The 14,578-nt window shown below is 40.6% G+C and overlaps 1 protein-coding gene across 1 annotated transcript in view; it reads right to left on the minus strand.

The window, feature by feature from the left end:
- Positions 1 to 14,578, minus strand: part of POU1F1 (POU class 1 homeobox 1) — a 133,219-nt gene that overhangs the window by 93,394 nt on the left and 25,247 nt on the right. The window lies entirely within an intron of this gene.

Consider the following 14,578-nt stretch of genomic DNA (forward strand, 5'->3'; position numbering starts at 1 on the left):
AAGATGTTCTGGATTACTATAAACACCAGACCTGCAATAACCTCCCTTGAGCTTGTTCAGGGAAATGGGAGAACTAGAACTTGCAGAACGTTGCTTGGGAGCTCAAACATTCATTTGTGTGAGCTCTCTGCCCCACCCCCCTCACCCTGATAGCTATGTGGCACCATGATGGAGAAGGCACAGAGCCCTCCTCTGCACCAGCCTGACAGTCTTCAGAACCAGTCAGGTATGTGCATAGCCAGAATACAGTGGAGTAAAGGGGGTGTAATTACACCCTATTGTTGTATAACAAAGGTTCAAAATAATAAAGTTCCAGTATTGTCAAGGTAATGCTCCAGATTCCCCTATTCAGTTGACCCAGAATAGTTAGGCATCTATAGTGATTTCATTCTAACTTGTCTTGAAGTCATTATCATGATTCTCAATCCCTAGCAGTGGAATATATTCTTTTTTAAAGTAGTGCTTTTAACAAATGCTTCCATGTTGCCTTCACACTGTCTTCCTCTCCTTGTTAGCTAAAATAATCACCTATCATTCCAAAGGAAAGAAATATCAGTATAACATGCTTTGATGCCAGCTGTGCCTATTATTCTTCTGCCCTGTTATGAGATGACAGTTACCCAAGCATAATGTATTCTTTTAAGATGTGCCTTTTTATAAGGAATCTGTGGACATCTGTGACTGTCATTTTACTGGCTTGCTAATTATCAGGAGGGGTTGGGGGGTTTGGGGGGTTTTTTTTAAAGCAGAATATAGTTGAAGTCTTCTTTAATATTGTTTGGTAGAGAAAGGTTTTAAGTATTACTTGATTTGATTTCTGGTGATCTCTGTTGTACAGTCATCCCTAAACAACTGAGTTTGCCCCAAAAATGTAAGTATTTTGCACAGTAGGGCTGGTCCATTCCATTCACTCTGCTAGCACCACCTTTTGCTTTCTTCCTCACCTTCCCATACTGATTGGACCACCACCTAAGCCACAAAGCAGCAAAAGCAAGGCCTGCTTAGCAACAGTTGCTAGGCAAGGCTTGCCACGCAGTCCCACTGTCGAGGGGTCACTTCTCAAACTTCCCAATGTTATCACTTCAAAAACTCTTTCAATCAAAGGAAAAAGCCATGTTTATCAAATCATTTCATGGGTTGAGCAATGTGATGAGCCAAGTACCCCTATGGACAGGCCCATGTTAACCAATATGACCAAGACACACAGGTCTAGGGATTTTAGAGACACAAGGTGGATGAGAGAATATCTTTTTTTGGACCAACTTCTGCAGAGGAGAGAGATAAGCTTTTGAACCACACAGAGCTCTTCTTCAGGCCTGGGAAAGGTACTCTGAGCATCACAGCTAAATGCAAGGTGGAACAGATTGTTTAGCATAAGTAGTTAGAACACATTTTAAGGGCAAGATAGAGTGGCCTGTTAACACCTCTGAAGTCGTAGGACAAAAAGAGGGGGTTAGTGGGTTACAGATTGTTACAATAAGCCATCCATCCAGTGTCTCTGTTCAGCCCATGATGTTTAGTGTCTAACAGAGTTACGCATTTATCAGCTATGGAGGTGATCCTTTAGAGAAGCAGCTGAGCAGCGATGGGAGCCAGCCAGACTGGGGAACCCAGAGGAACAGCAGGCTAGATGGCACACATTTAATAGCTGCAGCTGTACCAGACAGCCTGGGGGAATAGTTGCAGATGTGTACCAGCTATGCACAGCTGAGGAATGGTGTACCAGGCAGGGGAAAAGGGAGTAAAGCTTTGAGTTGAGTGGGAGGCGCTGCACAGCTGATCATAAAATGGTGGGGTTCTGTGAAAAAGGGTTTACATTGTCTCCAAACTCTTTGATTTGACCACTCTTTACATAATCTGTATTAATGTATTGGGATTATGGGGTTAAGTGTATAGAGCAGAGTCATAACATCTGAAAGTTTATTGGTGTTTATTAGGTTGATCCAACTCTGCACCAAGTCAGGAGAAAAATAATGATAATGTCCATACTTTACAAACACTTCTTTGCAGGAAGGTACAAGTAGGAAAGTTATCGAAGAGCATGGATGATACCAAACTGGGTTGTAAAACAAACTCAGAAAAAAAGATCTAATCGAGGTAGATCTAAGTGCTTTAGGAATGTGGGTAGCCAACTTGCTTGTGAGTTTGCATTTAGATGAGTTGAATGAAGGAAAGAGATTAGCTGAAGACACACAAAGACTGTCATAATTGGAATATTACTGAAAGGTAGAGAACTGTGTTAGGAATTGGAATAGTTTGAGAATGGAGCCTCTTCCTATTGGGTTCAGGACTAGTCTGAGTAGTCAGAGTCATTTGGGCAGGAATACCTGGAGAAAGAAGGATGGGACCCAACAAAACTGACCAGTCCCTAAGAACCTTTAAGGTTTAGGCCAGTTTCTGTTTATTTAAATCAGTTTGCCCATCTCTGAACATTAGTGATACATCATTGCAAAGTATGCAATAAAAAAGAAAGATCGAAGAGACCCAAAAGAAAATTGGAAATCACATGATTAAGTATAGCATAAATGGGAAAGATCAGAGTTGTATGAAGCTTAATGAAGCAAAGCAGGCCAGGCGAATTTTGATGTTTCACCATGTTTATGAAAGGTAAGGGAGAAAAAAGTCACTGTAAAGATCATAACCAGTGCAGCTCACCCAAACCCAAAGATGTTGCTCCTTATCATGATACTTGTCAGTTTATTAATAGATCCATTTCACTTGTTCTAGATAAGATAGTATTTTTTATCCACAGAGAGTAGATATCATTTTGTGGATGGCCCAGGAAAGGTATTCGTTAATAAGCCTTATAAACAAATATCTTTTCCAACATGTAGATTGACTCACACACTGATTAACATTTAGCTGACTATTGTCTGCCCATATATCACTTGCTTCACAGAGAAAAGAATTATCAGAATGCCAGTCATTTCTGGAGTACAAAAATGTGTACCCTTGCTTTTAAGATTAAATGAAAAGATTTAGTGCCAGTTTTGTGCCACTTGTTTTATCGCTTATGGTAATTCATGTTTTGACAGTATTGAACACTTGAAGGATGTTCAAGTGGTAAATAATTAAAAAACATGCCTCATTCACTAAACATTTAACAAAGGAAACCTTCCATCCTTTCTGCCTTCTCAATGTGACTATTAAATTAGAAGAACTACATTTTTTTTCCACTTCTCTCTGAACAGCAAGACCATCATAGGTTGTTATTCACAAACCCTGCCCTACATAATTTCTTGGTGAGTCCAAAATATTCGATATAATTGCAAATAGGGAAAATGAAGTTTGAGTAAAAAATGCCAATTTGGGAAAGGTAAAGAAACTGGATCAAATTCTATTTCATTAATGGAGCACCATGCTTACACACCAGTCCTATGAAATCAAGTTTAAATCAATGCAAGTATATCAGCAGAATGTTGGAGTACTTCAAGCTTTGTCTACTTACAAATGCTTTGCCAGTATAGTTATACTGGCAGAATCCCGTAGTGTAGATGCAGCATATAAAGACAGAAGGTGTTTTTCTGCTTCCATAGTAACACCATCTCCCTGAACAATATTAGCTATGCCAACAGTAGCACTCTTCTGCCAGCATACTTGCGCCTACACTGGGTGTTTTGCCAGCATAGCTATATTAGCTAGGAGCTGTGGTTTTTCTACACCCTGGGCCAACACATCTCTGCTGACAAAACTTTGTAGTGTAGACCTTGTCTTAGTGGTGAATCAAGCACACTTTAAGTGTAAATTAAACACAGATCAATTATTCAAACTTGACAGCAAATAAAGTAGACTGATTCAGTTTCTAATGACTTTGTACAGAATATCATGGATACACCATGAGAACAGTTAAAGTACATCCAGATTACCCAAATGTCCAGTTCCTGAATACCACTAAATACCTTTAAGTATCAACAGTGAGTTCCCAGAGGATGGAAAGGACCCATCGTGGAATCAATAGTTTAACTCACAAGAGCAAGTCATTGATGTTACCTTTGATGGACCACTAGTTTGGGACATTTTTCCCAAGAAAAAGCTGAAGAGTATAAAAATGATAAAAACCTGCAGTATTATACAGTATCACCCCCAGTTATACCCTTTCTTTACCTGCACTAACGAACACCCAAGAGCATTAAGAGTTATGGAACTTTTTTTCTCAAATCTTGTGTAACTATTAGAAGCTACTTTGCTCATTCATTAATTTGCCAAAATATTCAAAAAATTCCATATTTACAGAAAACTGCAATTTATAAATATTGTTTTATCTACACATGCTGGTTTTCATTAAATGTAGCAAAGCAGTGACAGTTTTTCATCAATAATCAGTAGATCTTTTATTTTCTTCTTTTGAATGTGGCAAGAAAGAAAAAATTCACTTATTAATTAAAATTTTAACAATATACCTACCTACTTATCTCTTCCACAAATTGAGCCGAGCCATAAAATCTGCATAAATGATATTTTATTATTTATGAGATAATTGAGGTATCCTGGGCTGCTGTTATATAGAAAGGCACCAGAGGTGGCTTTCTAGAAAACTGAGTGCCTTAATTATGTGCATTAACTTTCAGAGCGTATCAGATATCAGTTGATGTACCTCCATAAAAGCGGCCTGATTTTAAAGGTGCTGAGCACCCGCAGTTCCCATTGATTAAGATTTGTAGATGTTCAATACTTCTGAAACATTAAGCCATTTTTATTTAGGTGCCTAAATATGGATTTAGGAATCTAATTTGAGGGACCTAGCTTCAAAAACGGTGGTCAGTATAGAAATGCCTCAAAGCCACAAAATTGCATATGCTACAATAATTTCCCTCCCACCTCAGTTTATCACTCTCAAGCAGTGTGTTCCTTGTTGTTGGAATCTTTTACAGTATGATTAAAACCATTGCCATTGCTTTAGAACTTCAAATAACCCTCATTGCTGTGAATTCGTTGATTTCCTTCCAGGCCCTTGAACATTCTGAATTATTCGGGAATGGAACATTTGCCTCCCCTCTGTCAGTCCGCTGAGGTTTACTTAATGAGGTAATAGCACATTTGAGTAATGTAATACTGTAGTGATGACATACCTCGGGCTCTTTCCAATTACTTCAGTGGGAGCAGCTGAATACTCAGCACTTTTGAAAATCAGGCCATCTATTTGGGTGCTTAACTAAGGACCTAAGAGCCATCTCATTTTTGAAAATCTTTGCCAATTGTTTATTCCTTTTCTTATTCCCCTCTTATAGGCCCAATCCTTCACACATCTGTGTATAACAGCAACTCTTTGTATACTCATCTCAATAATGATTTTTTCTTTAAAGAAATATACTTTGTTTAACAAAGTTTTTTGGGATCCCTAAATATTTGACCATGTTCTCTGTAGCATGAATCAAGTTAGTACGGTGAGAATCCAATGGCAATTAAAGAACACTATGGGAAGAATTTCTTATCAGAGTCATGCAAGCAAAGGAGTCAGCTGACAAGCTAGTGTGTGTCCATTCTGAAGCTCGACATTTTCCACCACTGAAAAAATCTCACTCCATAAACTAGTTTAACAAAGAGCCATTCTGCATCTGTAACAATAGCCCATGACCAGATCTGAGTTTTTTTAGTGAATAAGGCCAACAACTCTTACATTCCCTCATGCAATGCACTTCTACTTCCCTGTGCCTCAGTTTATCTATCTGTAAAATGGGAATGATACCTGACTGCCAGCAGCCTTATGATACTTAGCTACTTTAAAGCCCTTTGCCATCTCAGCTGAAAGGCATAACAGAAGTTATTTTTAGTTAGTGCATAAGCTGATCATCAGCCAAAGTCAAGAAGAAATTTCCTTCCTCAGTACAGTATTGTCCAATTAGATATATTACAGGGTGCGGGTATACAAGTATCTAACATTAACCACTGTTGGAAACAAGATGACACACTACATGGATCTTTGATGTGTTGAAATGTGGCAATTCCTATGTGCCCTATTATTCTATACTGAGAAGATACCACTTTGTGTCAACTAGTCACAAAAAAATGGTCATTTATAGTGAAACATCTTCCCCTAAAAGTGCAGGAAAGTGACAAGCCATGGCTGGTTTTTATCTTTTACTTGTGGCAATATCTGTGGCCAACATAGGGAAGAAAAATGCCTATTTTTAGCTTGGCTGCCATGGTAACATGAGATGGTCCAATTTATTCCAGTTATCACAGTGCTGTTAATCCGAGGGATAGAGATGGGATGACTTTGAGCCATGATGGGCAGGATTATTTTCTCTAAATTACTGTGTAAGGAATTTGGATATAAATACACTAACCGTTCTTGCAAATACTGGCTAGACCAGGCCATTGAAAAACTAGTTAAACTAAACAAGCTAAGCAAACTCTTTGTTCATATCACACAGAGAACAGCATAGCACACTGAAAATGTGAGACGAAAAAGTCTGCTTGTTTTGGGTAGGTGGGAGTGAACTGAGTTCTCAGTAATTTACTAACTCTGCCTTATAATCCTTTCTTTACTTGACAAAACATAGCTAAGTCTACCTTCTGTCTCCCTGTATTTTTAGTGGGAGAGGGTTTCCATGGAACCATCACAGCTCATACAATTTAGCCACTCACCCTCCTGACTACCAACAACCTAAAAGAATAGTTGTGTACTGAAGCAAAAATGTTGGGGACCCTTTAACATACCTTTATTCTTATTTCAGTGTTTTGAACCCTACATATAAAGGAGGTGGCATCAGAAGAAAATTGCTGCAGGATATCAGTTATCCATTGTAAAGGAAAACTATAATCGTTACTGGAAGTCAGGTCTCATATGCAGTATTCTCTGCACTTAAAGCCAACAATATAAGAGACTGCTGGGGATGTAATGCATACCTTCGGCACATACTGCATTATACAGTAACTGAAATGCACACATTACAATCGCTAGGATCAGCAGAGGCACTTTTGTTAGCAGACCTTAGAAATGTGCTCTGGAGAACTCAAGGGCAGGGCTCTGGGTGAAGGTTCCATGACGACAGAAATCACTCCTGTCGGAGCCAATTTTTTCAGCCTCCTGAGAACTGGTGTAAGGTTTTCCTTTCCACCCAAGCCTCACATGACTAATTTAAAGTAGGAATGATCTTTCCATTCCCACTTCTCTGATTTATTTTCTTGCCACGTGAATGGTTAATTAAAAGAGGGTTGGGATTTTTCTGCTACCTATTTAACTAGCTACCCCAAAAAGTGTTTCCCACCCTTCTCCTCTGTGCAATCCATTCAGGATTCACTTAAAGTCCCCTGTTGATGAAAGAAGACTTGGTCTCCTTGCTGCCTGTGACATTTCACTTTATGTAACTGAGTGAGTTTTAGGACCCACAACAAATTAACTTGTGAGTGCTCAGCACTGCTGACAATCAGGCCCTAGGAGTCTCAAAGTATAGCATCAAAAACAAAGACAACTAAAAATGTGTGCACCAATGAAAGTTAGGCCTGAACTTTGTCCCTGAGTTGATTGATTTCTAAAATAAGTATTTGTGAGATTTAATTAATACCTGTAAGCCCCTTGGAGATCAAGTGGAAGTTGCTATTCAAGTGTAAAGCATCAGCACTATCCTGTTGACACAATTTCATGATCAGTGAATGAGTAACAGCATATGTATCAAGGTATGTTTCTTGTTTTAGATTAACAGTGTATGCTCAGAGGATAATTACTACTTTTACTGAGGATTATGAAAAAAGCTTGGAAAATTTCCCCTCCAAAGAACAGGTGATCAGAAAATGCCATTCCCAAACCCACAGAGAAGGGCCACGTAGTCATTTTGTGAAGTCAGTGCTTTATGATGTCAATTGCAATAATCAAATGTGTTACTGTCCCACTCTGGAAAAGGTGTTCTAATGTGAATGGAATGGAATGGTGAAAAGGCATGTGCTGAAAACAAAGCACACATTATTTTAAAATTAGCAAACAAAGCATGGAGATGAAATTACAAAACTTGGGGATGAAAGACAGGTTAAAGTTTAATTTAGTAGATTTTCTCTGTTAAAATAGCAGAGCTTGTTAGCCTTCTTTGAATGTATTATGCCCTATGATCTTCAATAAGGATGGTAATTAGATTTTTTTAACTCCAAAACCATACAAGTTCTTGTCAAATAATTTCTAATATAGTCAATCATCTAGCAAATACCTTGTGTTAACAGCACAACTCCATATAGTTTGATAGCAAGCACTGTAGGCACAAATATAATGATAATTAAAAAGTAGTGTATGGTAGAGATTTAACAAAAGCTTAATTAACTTCAGAAATGTCATCCATATATGGTGTGTAGAAAGTAAATGTTACAAGCAAACCAAAACTATGTTTAGTGGCAGTTTAAGTGGCACCAAATCCTTAAAAGAATGGAAATACGATGGGGAAAGACCTGTGCATTCCTTTCCACCTTCATATTGTCTACAACATGGTTGATAACACACTGCAATGCTCCATAAGGCTTCCACATTCATTTCCAATAAATACCCCAAAGCAATACATACCCCAACTTGCACTTTAGCACAAAAACTTTAACCATGACTTCTTCTGCTTTTATTACAGGCAGAACTGGTAGCAACAACTGTAGTTAAGGTTGTCTGATATTTCTCATTATAAGACTATGTTTTCAGTTGTTTATAACTTAGCCAAAGTTTAACCATTCAGGCTAAAATTATTCATGCCAGGTGTCTGCCATTTTCAGAAAGGAGATTATGGAAACCTACATTTTGCCCAAATTTTAAAAATGAATCTATTTTGTTGAGGCACTCTTGAGCCTCCAGGCTTTAAGACCAAGGACTTGAATTTGGCTGGCGAGGGAAGAGGGTCATTCTGGTATCAGGTATTTGCCATTTTAAGTGCTCATATTTGGCTAAGTTACAAACACCTGAAAAGTCTCATTCACACATGCTCAGTAGAGACTTGTTAGAGTTTGGCAACCAAATTCTCAAAAGATTCTATCTGCACTAAGCATTCCGCAACCCCTCACTACTCCTATGGATTGACCAGACTGCACATGTTCCCTCCCAGGACTGCAGAGGCTGAACTAGAATTTTTCTGCAGCCTGGCTGCTGCAATGATGGGCACAGGAACTAAGAGCAAGGAGACTGTATTATGCTCTCATTGTCCCCTCATTGGCTCCTGAGGAGCAACGGAGGGTGACATCTGACTCAAATGAGAGGGGACAAGCTGGACCTGGATGGGAGGACAGGGAAGAGAACAGAACAGACTGTGACAAAGAGCCTTCCAAAGAGGAAGGCTAGGACTGGGAATTGTTTGTGGGAATGTCTGGGACTGACTGGGCAAGGAGACAGCTGTAGAGTAGAAGTCTGGGAAGACAGATTAGAAGATGAGCCTGGGGAGTGGAAAAGCTCAAGGAACTAGGGCTATGTCTACGTTTAAACCACTATAACTGCCCAGCTTCAGTGCATAAGTGTGGACACTTACTACAGCAATAGGAGAAGTTCTCCCATCACTGTAGAAAATCCACCTTCCTGGGGTAGCTGGGTTGACAGAAGAATTCTTCCATCATCCTAGCTCTGTCTATACAGGGACAACTTCTCTTCTTCAAAGCTTAGCCAGACACTTGACCATAGAGATTATTCACCATTCAGGGGTGTGGATATTTTCACCCCTGAGCGATTACTCCTGGGGGAATGCTATGCCAAAAAATTAAAAATTCTGCACACAATATTTTCAAATTCTGCAATATTCTGCATATTTTATTTGTCAAAATAATACAATGTAATCATACCAATTTCAATTATTTTGGTCATTTATTTCAAAATACCTGTCAGCAAATATGAGTATAACAATACAGACAATAAAAAAGATTCAGGAAATGTTTTTTTGACAAATAGATTCCTTACTAGGCATATTAATACAGAACTCTGAGTAATAATTCATTTAAACTACAGTACAGAACTGTATTTCCTGCACCCCTTAGAAGCAGTACAAAGGCTTGGGGGAGTCAGGGGTAATGGAGGAGCTGAGGGAGAGGGAAGTAATTGCTGGGAAGGAGGTTGGGTGTGAACTTGGAGGGTTGTTGGGTATGGGTGGGAAAAGTATGGAATAGGATTTTTTGGGGGGTGGGGCTGGGAGGGATTGTTAGGGAGCTTCCCCCATGCAGACTATGACTGACCCCTAGCCTCTCCCATTCAGTCACGCACATCTGCCCCTGTCCCCATGTGTCTTTGCACCCCCAGATGTCCTTGCACCACCACCCCATCCCCATGTGGCCCTGCACACCCTCCTGTCGCCATGTGGCCCTGCACCTCCACTTCCATTCAGCCCCTGCCCCAGTCTGTCCTCCCACACTAGCCCTTATGAGCCCCTGCTTGACCCCCCCAGCAGCCCCATGCTGTCTGTCTCCTGACCTGGCCTGACAGGTGCTGTGAAGAAGTCAGGCTCTCTCTCTTCCCTAGCTGGCCAGGAGCTGCTGCTCTGTTCTATTGCCACAGCACCCTCTGGTGGGCAAAAGGCAGAACTTCAGAAACTTTCCAGCAGAAGCTTTTTCTGTGCAAAAAAATAAAAATATGCATGGTTCATTAATTATGCTCACGCACAATAGTGCAGAATTCCCTGAGGAGTAAGTGATATATTCACACCAGGGTCTGAATAGTGTGTAGTATATAAGTCAGGGGGGCACACACTAAACAATGAGGAAAAAACAAAATATTGAATAGCTTCTCATTCAGTGATCACCATTTATCCAGTGCACTGAGTGAGCCACGGGTCCTGTGGAAGAAATAGTATATGATCATGTAACTAAAGAGTGTATCATAACTCATAAAAGGGCTGAATTATAATAGTACACATATGCACACATTTCATTACGGATGATCAATATCATTCTCACGCCACTGTCAAAGGTTTGGGTTCTGCAACTATGTAGCATCCTATAGCTGTGTGGTCAAGGGATATGGGAGAAAAATTATAATCCCTGACAGCCTGGTTCTGTCACCATTACTCACACTGAGTAGTATTTAACCCCATGAACTCAACATCACTACTAACAGAACAAGGTGCTACTCAGTGTGAGTAAACATGGCAGAATCTGACCCTAAAATGCCTAAGACTTCTGATTATATCTTTCCATAACATCTTAATGAAAGTTCTACTGTAGAATCAAATGAGCCCCTACACTAACTACAATATACTCATTCAGAGATCCCAACAGAAAGCTGGACTGTGTATAAAAGCACTTAGTTGGGCTATCAGCTCACCGCATCACATTCAAAATTAATTTTTGTATTTGAAGCCTTAAGTGGACTGAACAAAAAGACTAATGGATTATGTCACTTCTAAGTCAGTCCCTCAGTCTTCTTTCAATTTTTTTGGGTTGGGGGGGGGAATCAATTCAGCTTTCTTTTGAAGCTCATAAAGTAATTATTACGCAGCCTAGTCAAGCTCCATTTTTTCAGTGTCTTTTTGGTCTTTCATGGAAACACCCAACATAATTAGATAATTTTGTGCACACTTCTTTATCTATCTATAAAATCAGTCTGGCTTCATACTAGGTCACAGTTAAATATGAGACTATGACAGAAATCTGATGAGAAGAGCTGAGCTTCTGTGATTCCTGCTACTGAAGGTGGTGGAAATCTTGAATTTCAACTGATTTAATGAGATTTCTGCTATTTTGTGGTCAAAATCCCATGACAGTATCTCTTGAGGTTTCATCAACATTGAACACAAACCTAACCCTGACTGGTCCTCAAACCCAAACTCCAAGCCCTAAACCAAGTAAAATCCTGATTTGGATCCAAATGCTGTTTCCTTTCCCTACATCTGTTCATGTCCCAGGACTAGAATCCAAATTCCAAGGGGTGAAAAGCCAATACACTTAGCAACCATGCCACTTAGCTTCTTCAAAACGCAGTGGTAAAAATATATAATTTTTTCTAAACACTCTTCCTGCACAAGATTTCCCCAGACTTTTGCCTCCCTTCCTGCAGGGTCAGCAAAGTCACATGACTAGGCTTTACCATTCACCTTCAAGAAAACCCTTTTTTTCTTACTATTTAATCCCAATCCCTACCAAATCCCCAAACCCTACCTTAAACCCTTTGTCTACAATCTGCCCTTTAAACCCAATCTTTAATGGGTCTCTTACCTTCAGATAGTTGGGTAAGGTCTTTATATAGTTGAATACAACATTCGCAAAGAGCAGAAGTTCAGCCAGACTATTCAATACCCTGAAATTATTGATTAACAAAACAGAGCAAATCACTTATCCTGCACTGTTCCTTGAATTTATGTTAGAATTAATTAGGTCATAAACTAATAATGTCATTCAATGTAACCTGTCAAATTGCTAATATGATGCTTATATTGCTGTATCTGAGGAGTACTAAATCACAGAATTGCAAAGGTCAGAGGATACGTTTTGAGTTCCATTACATGTACAATAATTTCAAGAAGCCAAATCCTGTTGGTTTATTCACTATGGACTTTCTTTGCTGCTTTCCCATGTACAAGAGAAACTCCCCATCAAAGGTTACAAAGTCACCACCCTAGCCCATGTCTATCGTGATACTACAAATCACTTTTATCTGGCATGGAGTAGGCAAGTGGTAAGCTGTGACTTCTGCTTTTCTGTTACAGTATGAATTTTATTACCACCTCATCCTCCCCCACACCCACTCTATTCATATGTTTTATCCATTTGTTGCATCCTGTCTGACATGTAGATGGAGTTCTCTGAGGCACGGAATTCACTGATACATTTCTATACAGTTCCAAGTACAAAAGGGACTTGATCCTTGACAGGATTCAAAGATGCTACCATAACAACAACAGATGCACAACCATTCACTTCAGTGGCACTGCTTGTGAGAGAAAGGTGAGTAGGATTTGGCCTAACGATATTAAATAATAACCTCCTTTTTAGTCATGCTGAAAGCAAAATTGATATGCTATCAAAATAATCAGGGCTGGCCTTACCATGGGGCGAACTGAGGCGGCCGCCTCAGGTGCCAGACTGTGTGGGAGGGGTGCCACTAGGACCCAGAGTGTAGAAAATTGTGTCTGCTGATGGTGTATATGTATTCTCTCTGCTCTAGATACACAAAGATGGTGAGATGCTGTGCTGGAGGAAGGAAGACTCAAGTGACATAACAGGCAGGCAGGAGAAAAGGTGAGAGGGAATAACAGAAAGCAGCAGGAGCTGCAGGGAGAGAGAGGAGGAGGAACCTCTTATGTACCTCTCTAGCACCCCCAGGAGCCTGGACTGATTAACACCAGCATCTCAGGGAGCTTCCTGTTTCCTGCTGCTTCCCTGAACCCACTTGAGGAGAACAGGCAGTCAACTGAAGTAGTAGGAGCCAGTTAGGCCCTTAAGATGCTGATATCTTCCCTCACTCAGGCCCTGCTACCAACCTGCTTATTTGTCCCCTTCCGCTGAGTGTTGAGAGCCACTATAGCTGGCACAGAACAGCAGTCATGAGTGAAAGAAGAAAACGCCCCTCTGGGGCAGCATTCAGAAAAAGCAAGCAAGCAAAGGAAGCTTTTCTATCTAAGCAGGAAGGAGCTCTCCTGAGATATACAGACACAAACGTTCACAGTGAGCCTTCCGGCCCCAGTGAGGATGTGAGTGGTGAGGAGATGCCTGATCTTCCAGTTAGTCAGAGTGCAGGTGACCTGGCAGCTACTGCAGCATCCATATCTCCATCTCAAATGGATGTAACCATGCACATTCCTGAAGAAAAGTGTAGATCAGAGAAGAGTGTGGTGGAGGTGCAAGAAACAGCTGCTGCTGAGTTTAGTTCCTTAAGTCTAGATGATCCAGGACTGTGGACCCACTTGAGCAGTAGCCTGAGGGACTTCCTTGTACTGCATGGGCCATAGCAAGTGAAAAACTTCATGTTCCCCAAAGACAATGAAAATAGAAGTTTCCATCCGACAAGATTACTGGCATAGAATCACAGAATATCGGGGTTGGAAGGGACCTCAGGAGGTCATCTAGTCCAACCCCTGCTCAAAGCAGGACCGATCCCCAATTAAATCATCCCAACCAGGGCTTTGTCAAGCCTGACCTTAAAAACTTCGAAGGAAGGAGATTCCACCACCTCCCTACGTAACGCATTCCAGTTTTTCACCACCCTCCTAGTGAAAAAGTTTTTCCTAATATCCAAACTAAATCTCCCCCACTGCAACTTGAGACCATTACTCCTTGTTCTGTCATCTGCTACCCCTGAGAACAGTCTAGATCCATCCTCTTTGGAATCCCCTTTCAGGTAGTTGAAAGCAGCTATCAAATCCCCCCTCATTCTTCTCTTCCGTAGACTAAACATCCCCAGTTCCCTCAGCCTCTCCTCATAACTCATGTGTTCCAGTCCCCTAATCATTTTTGTTGCCCTCCGCTGGACTCTTTCCAATTTTTCCACATCCTTCTTGTAGTGTGGGGCCCAAAACTGGACACAGTACTCCAGATGAGGCCTCACCAGTATTGAATGGAGGGGAACGATCACGTCCCTCGATCTGCTGGCAATGCCCCTACTTAATACATCCCAAAATGACATTGGCCTTCTTGGCAAAAAGGGCACATTGTTGACTCATATCCAGCTTCTCGTCCACTGTAACCCCTAGGTCCTTTT

This window comes from Caretta caretta, chromosome 1 (assembly GCF_965140235.1).
Source record: "Caretta caretta isolate rCarCar2 chromosome 1, rCarCar1.hap1, whole genome shotgun sequence".
NCBI lineage: Eukaryota > Metazoa > Chordata > Testudines > Cheloniidae > Caretta > Caretta caretta.